At 33.7% G+C, this 14,258-nt stretch overlaps 1 protein-coding gene across 1 annotated transcript in view; it reads left to right on the forward strand.

The window, feature by feature from the left end:
- Positions 1-11,768: 11,768 nt before the first annotated feature.
- Positions 11,769-14,258, forward strand: part of LOC127856585 (integrin alpha-4-like) — a 32,793-nt gene continuing 30,303 nt past the window's right edge. Inside the window, exon 1 of the mRNA XM_052392881.1 lies at positions 11,769-11,854. The gene's annotated coding sequence lies outside the window, so the exon portion shown is untranslated. The remainder of the gene's footprint in view (positions 11,855-14,258) is intronic.

Consider the following 14,258-nt stretch of genomic DNA (forward strand, 5'->3'; position numbering starts at 1 on the left):
TTCAATTGTTTGCGTAAAATCTACTAAAGTTTACATGGAAGGCAGATTGTTTGCTTGAAATCTACTTATGTTGACATGGGAGGAAGATGCAAATAGCATGAACATACAAAAAACATGAACTTGTGGGCAATTATATCTGCCATCAATTTTCTCGCTGCATACAAGTATGGAAAGGAAACTAGTTCAAAACCTCTAGATAAGACAGCTACAGTAAAACAACAAGTAAAACACACACCCTTGTTGACTGTGATTTCTTAAATAGTGGATGGCTGGAAATAGCAATTCATAAAAATTGCATCCGTTTTCTGAATTAGTGGCTCTTGACTGACTTCATAGACATACATTTTGAATGAAATTAAGCACGAATCTTTCCCCACGGCCATGTTTTGATAAAGATACATAATTATGTATATTGGGCACCTATTATACATATTTCCATGTGAGCTGGGAGGGTGTTGGTAGTGAAATTCTGTCTAAAGAAGGACTTTTAAAAACACATGATGAGACAGGATATTTTGCACAAGAAACAGATTTTAAGATACGATGTATAGATCATTATTGTAAAGTCAGTACTTAGTCACTTAGTCACTAGCCTTGAAGGGGCAGTCAACCAGATTGACGAAAAAAGAAAAGTTCTAAAATACCGTTCTAACTCTTACCCTGCGAGTAACTCGCAGACTGTTCAGGTTTTTATGCTGTTCGCTGCTTATCAGTATCTAAGGGTTGAAAATGATACCTTTACAACTTGCATCTTGTTAAATAGGAATGTTATTTAATATTATTTTGTAAGAGACTACAAATGTGTACAAATATGTATCTAAGTGAAAAAGGGTTAAACAAGAGATTGGACTCTGCATTAGTCTGAGCCGAATGTAGGTAGCAACATGAGGTAAGGTTAGAGTGGGTGTGTTGATAGTGTTCAAGGACAACATCCATGCAAGTATGAAAGCTTTGTAATTGATATTCTACGGAATGCGTCATTTTGTCATTTTGTGTTAACCATGTAGAGATGGAAGGATGAGTCAATCATTATATACATCTCAGTCAGTCAATGCCGGGGCATACACAATATTTTCGGATTGGATCTACTTTTAATATATTACTGTAAGTACCACATACAATTTGGTGTCACAATCAAGATCAACGGGAATAACTACTTGTGAGGAGCGGCAAGCAGATTTGGTAAACGAAAGGGCATACTTAAATGTTGACAGTGAAGGACCGATAGTTAAGTATTGCTATTATGTATCATAGTTAATAGATACAATAACAGCCAAATTAAACACGATAAGAGTTGAAACTTAACAGATATATCAGATAGTCACTAACAAATTGTCCTATGTATATTTCGCTCCGGATTCATACAAACATTGCTAAATTTGACTGGAAAACACTACTTGGACTGCCACGATCATGCTGACAAGCAAAACTAAGAAAGGCAATATACATGTTATAATATTATCTGCAACATAGCACTTTTTTAAATTGCCATACCCATAAGGATGTTTCCTATTGATTGTTTATATTTGTATGACACGGAAGTTTTGCCTAACTGCTGATGTATCTTTTTTGTTATTAAAAAACAATAAATCAAATAGAAATGTAATGAAATAGATTGTGGGTAAATGACATATTATTTTACAAAAATTAGGTCTATGCTCTGCAATGTTGTTAATAAAACGCTGCAATTTGAAAAATTCGGATATCAATAAGAAGAGCAAATGAACGAAAAGTAAAATGCATACATCACTGTAAAAACTAATTTCTTTGTCAGGGTATGAATGGCCATGATTTATGCAGAGAACACACTGACCTGATTGTTGTATAAAGCAGGGAGCACATTTACCTCAGTGTTGCATTATACAGATAACACATTTACCTGATTTTTGTATTATGTAGCGAACACATTAACCTGATTGCATTACGCAGCGAACACATTTATCTGATTTTTATATTATGCAGCAAACATATTGACCTGATTTCGTTGCATTTTGCAGCCAACGCATTAACCTGAGTGTTGCATTATGAAGCATACACATTGATCTGATTTAGTTGTGTTATGCAATTACCACATTGACCTGATTTAGAAGTATTATGCAGCGAATACATTGACCTGATTTAGTTGCATTTTGCTTCAAACACATTGAAGTGAGTGTTTCATTATGCAGCATTCACATTCAAGTGATTTAGTTGTTTAATGAAAAACAACACATTGACCTGATTCTTGTATTATGCAGTGAACACATTGAGCTGTTTGATGCATTATGCAGTGAACACATTGACCTGATTGTTGTATTATGCAGTGAACACATTGACCTGTTTGTTGCATTATGCTGTGAACACATTGGCCTGATTGTTGTATTATGCAGTGAACATATTGACCTGTTTGTTGCATTATTCAGCATACACATTGACCCGATTGTTGCATTATGCAACAAACACATAGACATGAACGTTGTAATATGCAGCGAAAACAATTTAATCTGATTGTTTTGTTATGCACCAAACACATTAAACTGATTTAGTTGTTTTATGCAGTGAACACATTAACCTGATTGTTGCATTATGCAGCAAACACATTGACCTGATTTAGTTGTATAATGCAGCAAAAACATTGACCTAATTTAGTTGTATTATGCAGCGAACATATTGACCTGTTTGTTTCGTAATGCAGTGAACACATTGACCTTTTTGTTGCATTATGCAGCGAACACATTGATCTGATTGTATTATGTAGTGAACACATTGACCTCATTGTTGCATTATGCAGAAAACACAATTTGACACGATTTAGTTGTATTATGCGGTGAACACATTTACCTGATTTAGTTTCATTATGCAGTGAACATATTTACCTGATTGTTGTATTATGCAGCAAACATATTGACCCGATTTATTTGTATTATGCAGTGAACACATTGACCTCATTTGGTTGTATTATGCATAAATCATATTCATGTGATTTAGTTGTTTTATGCAGCGAACACATTTACGTGATTTAGTTGTTTTACGCAGCGAAAGAATTTTCCTGGTTTAGTTGTATTATGCAGAAAACACATTGACCTGACTTATTTTGATTGTGCAACGAACACATTGACCTGGTTTAATTGTTTTATGCAAGACACGTTGACCAGATTTCGTTGTATTATGCAGCAAAGGCATTGACCTGATTTTCCAAATCTCAATTTAAATAGGTTTATGTTAATTCATTATCTACAAGGCTGTCCGGTTACGGTTAGCGCAGTGGTTGGTACATGCACTTCTCACTTGTGCAACCGGGGTTCAATCCCCATTCCCGGGGCACGTGAGTTTGGTAGGATGGTCACTATAACGGACAGGTGGGTTTCCTCTTGGCAATCCGATCCCCCCCCCACCCACAGCATAAGACCACACCAAAATTGAATAACTTTCAGTAAAACCGAAATACCTATGTAGCTGGAAACTAAAGCTTTAATTTAAAATTCATTTCAACTTTCATGAGTCTAGTAAATAAATTTGGTAGGAGTTGTGGGACACACTATGGGTCTCCACATAATGCAGGCACTGTTCCGGAAGGACCTCATGAACTTAGAACATTATCTATGATTATAATCTTTTTTTGTAACACCCCGCATCAGTTTACGTAGATCACTTGTTTAAGCAATGAATGATTATCAGCATGTTTCTCAGCATGTGACATCCTGCCAATCTCTCTTAGAGTAATCGATACGACTACCTTAAGTATCGAATAGCATCACGCACATCAGGGTGTTATACTTTACTACGCATGTATCACTGTTACCACATAGGTTTTTTTTATAAGCTCCACTGGCTAGAGGCCAGCGGGGCTTATGTCATGGTCCTGTGTCCGTCGTGCGTGCGTCCGTGCATTAACTTTTCCTTAAAACATCTTCTTCTCCTAAACTACTGGTCCAATTCTGATTAGATTTCACAGAAATGTTCCTGGGGTAAACCTCTTTCAAATTTGTTCAAATTATACCCCTGGGGTCAAATTTGACCCTGTCCCCGGGGGTCACAAAATTGAACATATGCTTATATAAGGCCTATTTTGTGAAAACTTTCAAAATCTTCTCGTCCGTAACCATTGGGCCTAGGGCTATCAAATTTGGTTTGTAGAGACATCTAATTGTCCTCTACCAAATTTCTTCAAATTTTACTACTGGGGTCAAATTTGACCCTGCCTATGGGTTCACAAAATTGAACAAATGCTCACATAAGGCCTATTTTGTGAAAACTTTGAAAATCTGCTCGTCCATAACCATTGGGCCTAGGGCTATCACATTTGATATGTAGAGACATCTAATAGTCCCTACCAAATTTCTTCAAATTATGCCCCTGGGGTCAAATTTGACCCTGCCCCGGGGGTCACAAAATTGAACATATGCTTATATAAGGCCTATTTTGTGAAAACTTTCAAAATCTTCTCGTCCATAACCATTGGGCCTAGGTCTATCAAATTTAGTATGTAGAGACATCTAATAGTCCTCTACCAAATTTCTTCAAATTATGCCCCTGGGGTCAAATTTGACCCTGCCCAGAGGATCAAAAAATGAAACATATGCTTATATAAGGCCTTTTTGTGAAAACTTCAAAAATCTTTCTGTCCATAACAATCCAGCCTAGGGCTATCATATTTGGTATATAGTGACATCTTATAGTCCTCTATCAATTTTGTTCAAATTTTATCCCTGTGGTCAAATTTGAACCTGCCCCGGTGGTCACAAATTTGGACATATGCTTATATATTGCCTGTTTTGTGAAATTCTTTTTAAAAAATCTTGTCCATAACCATTAGGCCTAGGGCTACACAATTTGGTATGTAGTGACATTGTATAGTTCTCCACTTAGTTTGTTCAAATTATGCCCCAGGAGTCAAATTTGACCCTGCACTGGGGGCCACAAAATCGATTATATGCTTATATAGTGCCTATTTTGTGAAAACTTAAAAAATTCTCTTGTCCTTAACCATAAGGCATAGAGCTACCAAATTTGGTATGTAGTGACTTCTAGAAGTTTTCTACCAAGTTTGTTCAAATTATGCCCCTGGGGTCAAATTTGACCCTGCCCGGGGGGTCACAAAACTGAACAATAGCCAATATGGGGCCTATTTTGTGAAAACTTTAAAAATCTTCTTGTCCATAACCATTGGGTCTAGGGCTACCAAATTTGTTATGTAGTGACATCTAATAAATCTCTACCAAATTTGTTCAAATAATGCCTCTGGGGTCAACTTTGACCCTGCCCTGGGGGAATCACAAAATTGAATAAACGCTTATACAGCGCCTTATTTGTGAAATCTTTAAAAATCTTCTTGTTGAAAACCATTCAGACTATGGCTACCAAATTTGCTATGCAGTAACATCTTATAGTCCTCTACCAAATTTGACCCTGACCAGCGGGTCACAAAATTGAACATTATATACGCTTATATCTTGCTTATTTTGTGAAATCTTTTAAAATTGTCTTGTCCTTAACTCCAGGACCTAGGGCTACGATATTTTGTATGTACATGTAGTGAGATATAGTAGTCCGCTACAAAGTTTGCTTTAAATTATGCCCCTGGAGTTAAATTTGACCAAGCCCAGGGGGTCACAAAAGTGTACATGTGCTTAAATAGGGCCTATATTTAAGTATTTGCACATGCAGAGAATATTTGTTTCAGTCTTTTTTCAGCAGTGGAGCGATACAGGGCCATCATTGCCCTCTTATTTTTTAATGAAGGACATGACCACAAAAGCCAATAAGAAACATACAAATATAATTTAACACAAATAATGCTACATTTATGAATACAATCAGTCAATATGTTAGGGTCGAATGGTATAACAAGGAAGTATTTTACTCAAGTTCAAAATGTAATTCACGCACATGAAATGGAGAACAAAAGTTTCCCTCCTACCAGTTTATAATACACACATTATAATAATTTTAAACAAAGTAACCATACTAGTATTATGCATGAGGAATTTGAGTTAAAACCTATGTTACTATTTTTTATACCAGACAATGGGTATACAATGTATTAAATATTATAGTCTGATCGGGATATATGTTGAATCCAACCTCATTCATATTCACATAATTCAGGGATTGTTTTCAATATTTTACAATTGCCATTAACGGGGGATGTGCCGAGTCGTGTAAGGACACACTCATAAAAGCGCAGAGCTATTTCCAGAGTATATCACTTAGATACGAAATGTGTTTGCAAAGCTTTCTTCCAGAAGACGTTAGCTATTGGTGGCAGAATGATAGATACAGCACTGAAATCACTATCTTCAGGAACATTTGCTTCCTTTGACAGGCGTGGAAAGCACACTCCCCATAACAAAACCCCAGATCCAATCATTTGTTCGTAATCATACAGAATCATTTCCTACTGTAGAAGCACATTACACACACCAAGACACTAAAAGGCGTTTTCTACGATCTGATTTAAATATTAGTAAATTGTATTAATTATACAAAGAAAACTGTAAAGAAACGGGCAGGCAATACATATCAAGTTCAATGTATCGTAAAATTTTCTGTGAGGAGTTTAGCTATTCATTCCATATAACCAAGAAGGACCAGTTTCAGATGTGCGCTGTGTATAGAAATAAGGAGATTGCAGGCGAGCTAACCACCGATTTGAAAATTGCTTGTGAATACCATATCAAAAGAAAAAACAGAGTTAGAGTTGAAAAGAAGTTGGATAAGTCTCGTGCAAAACAAGACAAGTCATACCATGTTGCAACATTTGATCTAGAGGCTGTTTTACCGATTCCATGTTCTCTTGTGAGTAAAGTTTATTATAAAAGAAAGCTCAATTGCTACAATCTTTCCTTTTATTATTTACAAAACGCAAGTTCGACTTGTTTTTGTGGAATGAAACTGAAGGAAAACGGGGCTCTTGTGAAGAGGGAACGTGTCTTTTGACTTACATGAAATCTCTTCCTATCACAGTAGAGAATGTCTGTTTTTATTCTGACTGTTGTTGTGGTCAAAATCAAAACAGGGTTGTTACTGTTGCATTGATGCATGCTTAAGAGAAATGTAAAAACATAGAGGCACTATAGAACGAGCAAAGAAACTTACATCGGTATATGTACCAAGCCAGTGAGAAACAATTGTGAAGGTTGCACGAAAAAGAAATCCGTATGTTGTAGGGCCGATGAAATACTATGACTTTTAGATATCAAGCATGTAGCCAAATATGTAATACCGTTAAACGTTGTAAATGTAAGTGGACAAAACGTTTTATGGACAAAAATAACATGAATAAAACTGCAAAAAAGTTATCCGGGGCGTGTGTTTTTTTAAGAGCAGTTTTGATGACACCAGTTTTCAGTGTGTGCAACTTAAATCCTCAAGGAAAGGACCTTCTATAAAATGTGACTTAAAACCCTTGTATGATGCCAAACTTCCAATTACAGTTGCAAAGAAACAATATCTCCGATCACTTTTCTCTAATGAATAATTCCTTCAGAATTACAAGTATTTCAAGGATATTCCATCTGATAAGACAACGAGGGACAGTCTTCCAGAACCAGATACAATGCAAGAAAGTGAAGATTCAAATGTGGAATAGAAAATCTGAATCTTGACTTTCTTCCATTGAGAAGGTTGGAGACAAACAAGGCCATACTGATTGAAATATATGTATTGCTACATGTGTATGTACTGTTAAAATCTAGAATGCAAAAGGAAATAACGATGTACTTCTGTATAATAATATCTCGTATTATGAATATTAATATGAACTTGTGCTTAGTGCACATGTTTCGTTCAGTCTCTCAAAATAGATGCAAAGCACCTGAATGGCATAGGAAAAGCAGGGTACTATTCTTATATGAACACTTATTTCAAACAAGCACACTTCATGGCGTATACCGATAAATCAATCAATCACTGTAGAAAAAATGTAGACCTTATTAAAAATATTAATCAGATGCCCAACCATTTAGACTCTATCAGCAGCAATCGATGGCCGTTGCAAGAACGCAAATGCCAAATGCTTATTAGCCATTTTGTCTGGAAAACCTGCGACTACCTATTAATCTTCCTTATTAAATGTTATTTACATAATAATTATTACAAAACCTTCTAAACGTTTACAAATTATGAATGAACATTGATCCATCGTTTTTATCCCATCATCAGACGTGTATTGTCGAAATAAACCACTGTGGAATATTTTTTCCTCTATTTCGGCAGTGCTGAACTAAAGCTGTCACACGCGGCGAAGAATGTTCATATTACTCGGAATCAACTATAAAGTAATCATTTTTAGTAAAATCGAATCAGATTCAACAAAACAAACAATTTGATAACAAGATGTAATATATTTTTAACACATTATGCTACTCAAAAAGCAAATAAACATAATTTACAAAAATTTAGTGCGCGTACTCGTGACGTCATTATTAACACGTCATACGACACAATGCATGTTGTTTTACGCTAAAGATTCAGTTGTTTAGTGTCTTTTGTTCATTATTTCTTAAAAATCGGGGACGTAGAGGTATGATAAACATAAAAACAGGTTAGTTACTGATCTTTTTGTAATGTATTAGGCTCGACACGATTAAAATAATGAAACATTGTTTGCTTAAAATATCTTCGGGATTTTCCGTCTAGTTTGATTTTCCTATTCTATTTTTAAAGAAATAATTTACGACTAAGAAAATTGCTGGGTTAAATTGAATACTAGGTCGGTGCCGAATAAAGCAAATTTATCTTGCTCGGCACGAAAATCTGAACCACTCGCCAAGGCTCGTGGTTCAGATTTTCTAAGCCTCGCAAAATAAACTTTGCTTTATTCGGCACCGACCTAGTATTTTCTTTATATTAAATTGTAAAGAAAGAATAAAAAACGAAACACATTTATCAGACTAATCGTTATTGAAACTATATTGCAACGACTTGTGTTAATTGTTAAATATACATATTCCAATAAACCTTTTTTTCATTTTATAAGGGTCTACAATATCATTGTTGCTTGTGTTTGATATGGAGTTTATTAACCAATGCCATCAAAACATATTATAAGAGAAGTTATCTGTATCATTTAATGTATTGACCCAATGTTGTGACCCGAGCTTTAATCCTTTTATGAGTATCGCTGTATTGTATATATTGTTCAGTATTGTGCATACAATTGATGGCTTGCCTCCGCAAGACTTATGAACGTCTTGTGAAGATTAATATATATTTATTTGATATTCATGTTTATAAAGTTTTGAAAATTATATATAAACTTGCTTAGATTTTTTTACGGATGATAGTAAATGACAAGTGCACAATGATAACAGTTTGCTATTTCAACTACTCCTTGAATGATCATACATTTCTTATGGAGACAAATAAACAAAGCAATTCCCATTACTCTTATAGGTAATATAATTCCGAAATTATAGCGGATATTTAAAATGTTCAATGCCCTGTTGCCCTATTTAAGCATAAAATCCAAACACAAAGCATTTCCGTTATACACTGATATTTGAATGAAAATGACACGAATAAACCATTTTGTTTGTCAATGGTTTAATGTTTTACTCATTACATTTGTCAAAATACTTACAACCCCCAGACTACATGATGTCAGATCTATTTTGAAAAAAAAAAGATAACATAATTGTATCAATAAAAAGAAAGGGAGCTTTTTCATAAAGTAAAAGAATTGGAAAACGAATAACAATTTATTGAAAAATTAAACAATCTACAGATATTTACACCTTAGATACAGTTTATCCATTATATTATGTAAACTATTAAAAAAGAAACGTCTTTAAAAAATCTTAATAAATTCAAATTGTAAAACTAATTTTTAATATAAGAAAAAAGAATACGTATAAAAGAAAATATGCGATTGAAATAAACCGAATGCTGCAAACTACTTTAAGTGTTAAATGCAACGTATGCCCCAGTTTTCAGATGAAGGACGGTAGATTTTATGTAAATTTAAAACCGACGTGTTTGTCAATAACAGACTATTGCCTTGACTTATTAACCACAAAAATGCAACTTCAGTTTATGTTATGTACTTGTCACACGAGCTGTATGTCCGAAATGCAACTCCTTTTAAATCATTGTCAAAGCGGTAATTTAACATATTTTCGCTGTGGAGAAATTACGCACATTTTGTGTCGTTTCGTGTTTTTTTTAAGTGGGACATAATAATACTGAATTACAATGCACTTCCATATAAACTACGGTTATTCTTAAAAGGAATATACTTTCAAAAATGGTTGTTGATTACTCTGTTTAAACTACTCTGATTCACCTTTAACGACTTCTATGAAATTATTATTATTATTGCAAATTATTTTTTATGCGCGTGTTTCAATAAGTGAACAGGTAAATGTAAAACACGAAGTTATGAATAATGATTGCTTGTTTACAGTTTAAAACCTGTGCAGTGTTGTGTGATGTGTTAAAAGACACTATACCTAATTATAACTGTATCCTAAATAAATAATTGAAATGTTATTGTATCTTCCTTATAGGACACACACAATCAATACATATTGTATTTTATTATCTCATCAAACATAGACGTGTCGGCTCTAGTAGATTAATCATCGTTTCAGTTTCGGTTATGTTTCGTTGAACATCTAACTCCATAATAAGTATTATATTTCATGATTGCAATTTTCCATTGATCATGTGTTTACTTCATGTTTACTTCATGCCCGCTTTTAACATAAAGTGTAATCGAGCTACATTTAGATAATATAATATGGCAGAACATATATGTAATTCAAAAAGTAATATATTAATGAAACGAAGCGAAAACACCGCAACATAACGGCGAATTTATTCGAATTAATAGTTCAAAATGGCAGTCACATGTGCTTCAAGTACATGTATTCTAAATATATAACAACTTTCTAGAATGCCGAAACAAATTTGCAGAATAACAATATAACACTATCAGGTTTATATTTGTGGAAATGATAAAATTTCGTTCCATTCGTTCATTAAATAGCCTACGTGAACAAGACTCATACCACTATTTACTTACCAGAAATCACAGTTATGATACGGAACATGTGAAATATTCGAATAACATAAACATTAAAGTTTTGCCTGCTCATGTTATCTGCTTCTGTAAGCAACAACGATATATTCATGCATAAACATGGTTTTAGGGAGAAGTTTTTGAAGCATTCAACATGGACTGCGATGACTTTATTTGTACAAGAGTTGAAAAGTAGGTGGGGTGTAGCCTTCATGGGTAACGTGCATTGATTTTATACCAATATTCGAATTATCACAAACTTATTATTTGTTGATTTCTCTGTTCTAAATTAAATTTTTGTAAAAGAAGTTTCATTTAAAAAAACAGTTCCATGAAGAAGATGAAGCAGATGATGAAGAATTAGCAGATGATGATGATAATGATGATGATGGTGTGATGATAATGATGATGATGATGATGATGATGATGATGATGATGATGATGATGATGATGATGATGATGATGATGATGATGATGATGATGATGATGATGATGATGACGACGACGTGGACGACGACGATGATGATGATGATGATGATGATGATGATTGATGATAATGATGATGATGATAATGATGATATGATGATGATGATGATGATGATGATGATGATGATGATGATGATGATGATGATGATGATGATGATGATGATGATGATGATGAGCAGGAGAATATATTAGTAATAATTATTTCAATAACAACTATGGCAATGTTTGTGTAGTTGAATGATACGCGATCATAACCTTTATAACTGAAAGACGATGAAGCGTAAATAAACTTCCTTGTAGCTTATTCTGTGAACTATTATTCATAAATTACGGGGAATTTCGACACTTCGTTTCGGCGATAGGCAGGTATTTAACTGTAATTTAGTGTTATCAGAGAAAATTGTTCTTTTTTTATGTCTTTTGATAAACTGTAAGAGTGTGACATTAAACAAAAAACATCTGAATAAGACCAAAGTTGTAGATTCCTTAAAGCAGCTGTTTCAACATGTTTACTCACGTGAACTATTTTGTTTCATAGAACACATCTTTTAATAGATCTAGTTTTAAATAATATGTCTATTTTGGTTTGATTGTACTAGCTAGTAAACGTGTCAGAATATAGATGTTATCGAACTTGATGACAATGAGAAACCCATTGCAGTTTACCGCATACAATACTTATTTAATGTCATTGTATGTAATATTTTATTATTGAAACGTTCAAAAAACTGTCACGTACCACAAAACAAAACTATACAGAACGATTGTTGAATTTCGATAAAAGTCATAACGCTTGCTGACTTATTGGTGACTTTATATTAATTTGTATGTATTTGAATGCGTTGAGTACCTACCTCGAAAGCTCAACACGAGCGTAAATGTGAAATTTCATATGAGAAATCGTGGTATAACATCGAACATGCATTGTGTTAAACGCTGCAAATTTACCACAAATTGCTACGTGCAAATATATGAACAATAGAACATCATTAAGGCAATATAAATTATCATTCGTTAGTTCAAGTTGACTATATCTTACTTTAATAAGCCGAACGTAACAATGTTATATAATTTCACCATCGGGAAATATTGTATATTAACTAATAACTTAGGTAACGCTCAATGAGCTTGCTATAGGATTTAAATATGTCATTGAAAATGATTTATTTAAAAGTTTTAAACATTTATGCCTCTAATTATGTCTACATTTTGCTTCACATTTGCATGTGTTACAATCGTACATATAATGCACTCAAGTTTGACAAACAGCCTGTTTAATACTAACTTTTTGCTTTATTTTATTTATTTATTTTTGCTTAAAATAAAGATCACTTGATTCAAAATAGCTAGGGTATTTAAATATCATATATGTGTTAACAGAAATGTTAGATTAGTGTTATAGAACAAGTATTTATTAACACAATGCAGGAACAGTTGATGTTTTACAACATATGCTATATAACCTTATTGGGATAATGTATGGGCCCTGTTGTTCGTAGTTCATGCTTTAATTCATGTTTATCGATTCCGATTTTTTTTTACTTTGAGTTTCATTACGCAAATACATGTATCGAGTCTACTTTGAGAATAAACCAATTCACCAGCTGTCGTAAACGGTAAAGACATTGAGCTTCAATAGTGTTTTCGACCTTGACATATCTGATATCTTAGGTGTCTATTTAAAATGCTATTTATAACATGCAACCAAGCCGTTATTCATAGTATATGTTCAATGAAATTTATTTTAATGAAAGATCTTGAAAGATTTCTTGGTATTGCAATAATTGTTGATTTCTAAAAATTGCTTATTGAAACCGTTCATCGCATTCAATATTTCACCAGTGGCTCACTTGAATTTGTAGCAGTAGGACATGCTTTCAAACCTACTGATACTTTAAGCATACTTTGTTCTTTTTTAATTTATATAGAACTTAAAATTACTGTAAAAGTTTGTATCAGTTGATACAACTCTACTCGTTATTAATATGTATGAATGTCGGTATTCATTTGCGGATTCCATGTGCACTGCATAATGATATAACTTGTGCAATATCATGATTTTGATGGAACTGAAAATGAAAATTAAATGAGATGTTCACATTTAAATCAATGTCAAATATAGCATTAAAATCACACAATTTATACATAATAATGATGAAGGACAGATTACATGGTTGGAAAAAAAACGTTGAACACTCGAAACAACTTTTAATCAGGGACGATACTTTCCGCGTTTAGGACATGTTTCATTTAAAGAGAGTCTCTTCTTAGCAAAAATCAAGTTTAGTTGCAAAGTGTCGTCCCTGATAAGTCTATGCGGACTACACAGGCTAATCTGGGACGACACTTAACGCACATGCATTAAATCCCATTGTCAAAGAACGTGGCTCATATGTTAATGTTATGCAAAGCGCCAGTATATTATTGGTTAAATACAACAGCTTATGTTAGCAGATGTCTTCAAAAAAATTCTAATAACCCATCCCCATCTCCAAAGTAAGGTCCTTTTGAATGACAAGATGGCTAAGATAGCCCTTATTCAACCACTTGTGTATGGCGGCGTTGCCAGTTTGGAACCCAGGCTCATAATTAAAACAATCTTTGTGAAGCGCCAGACTCTGATGTCATATTTAGTTATTGTTCTATTTTATTACATTATTACCATCACTACCACGCCTCAGACAGGGCTTATTTAAACCAGAGCGCCATACTTGAATAAACTAAGTAAAAGACTATATATAACTATATAGTGTTACATGCAAAATATTTC

Source organism: Dreissena polymorpha, chromosome 13, assembly GCF_020536995.1.
Source record: "Dreissena polymorpha isolate Duluth1 chromosome 13, UMN_Dpol_1.0, whole genome shotgun sequence".
NCBI lineage: Eukaryota > Metazoa > Mollusca > Bivalvia > Myida > Dreissenidae > Dreissena > Dreissena polymorpha.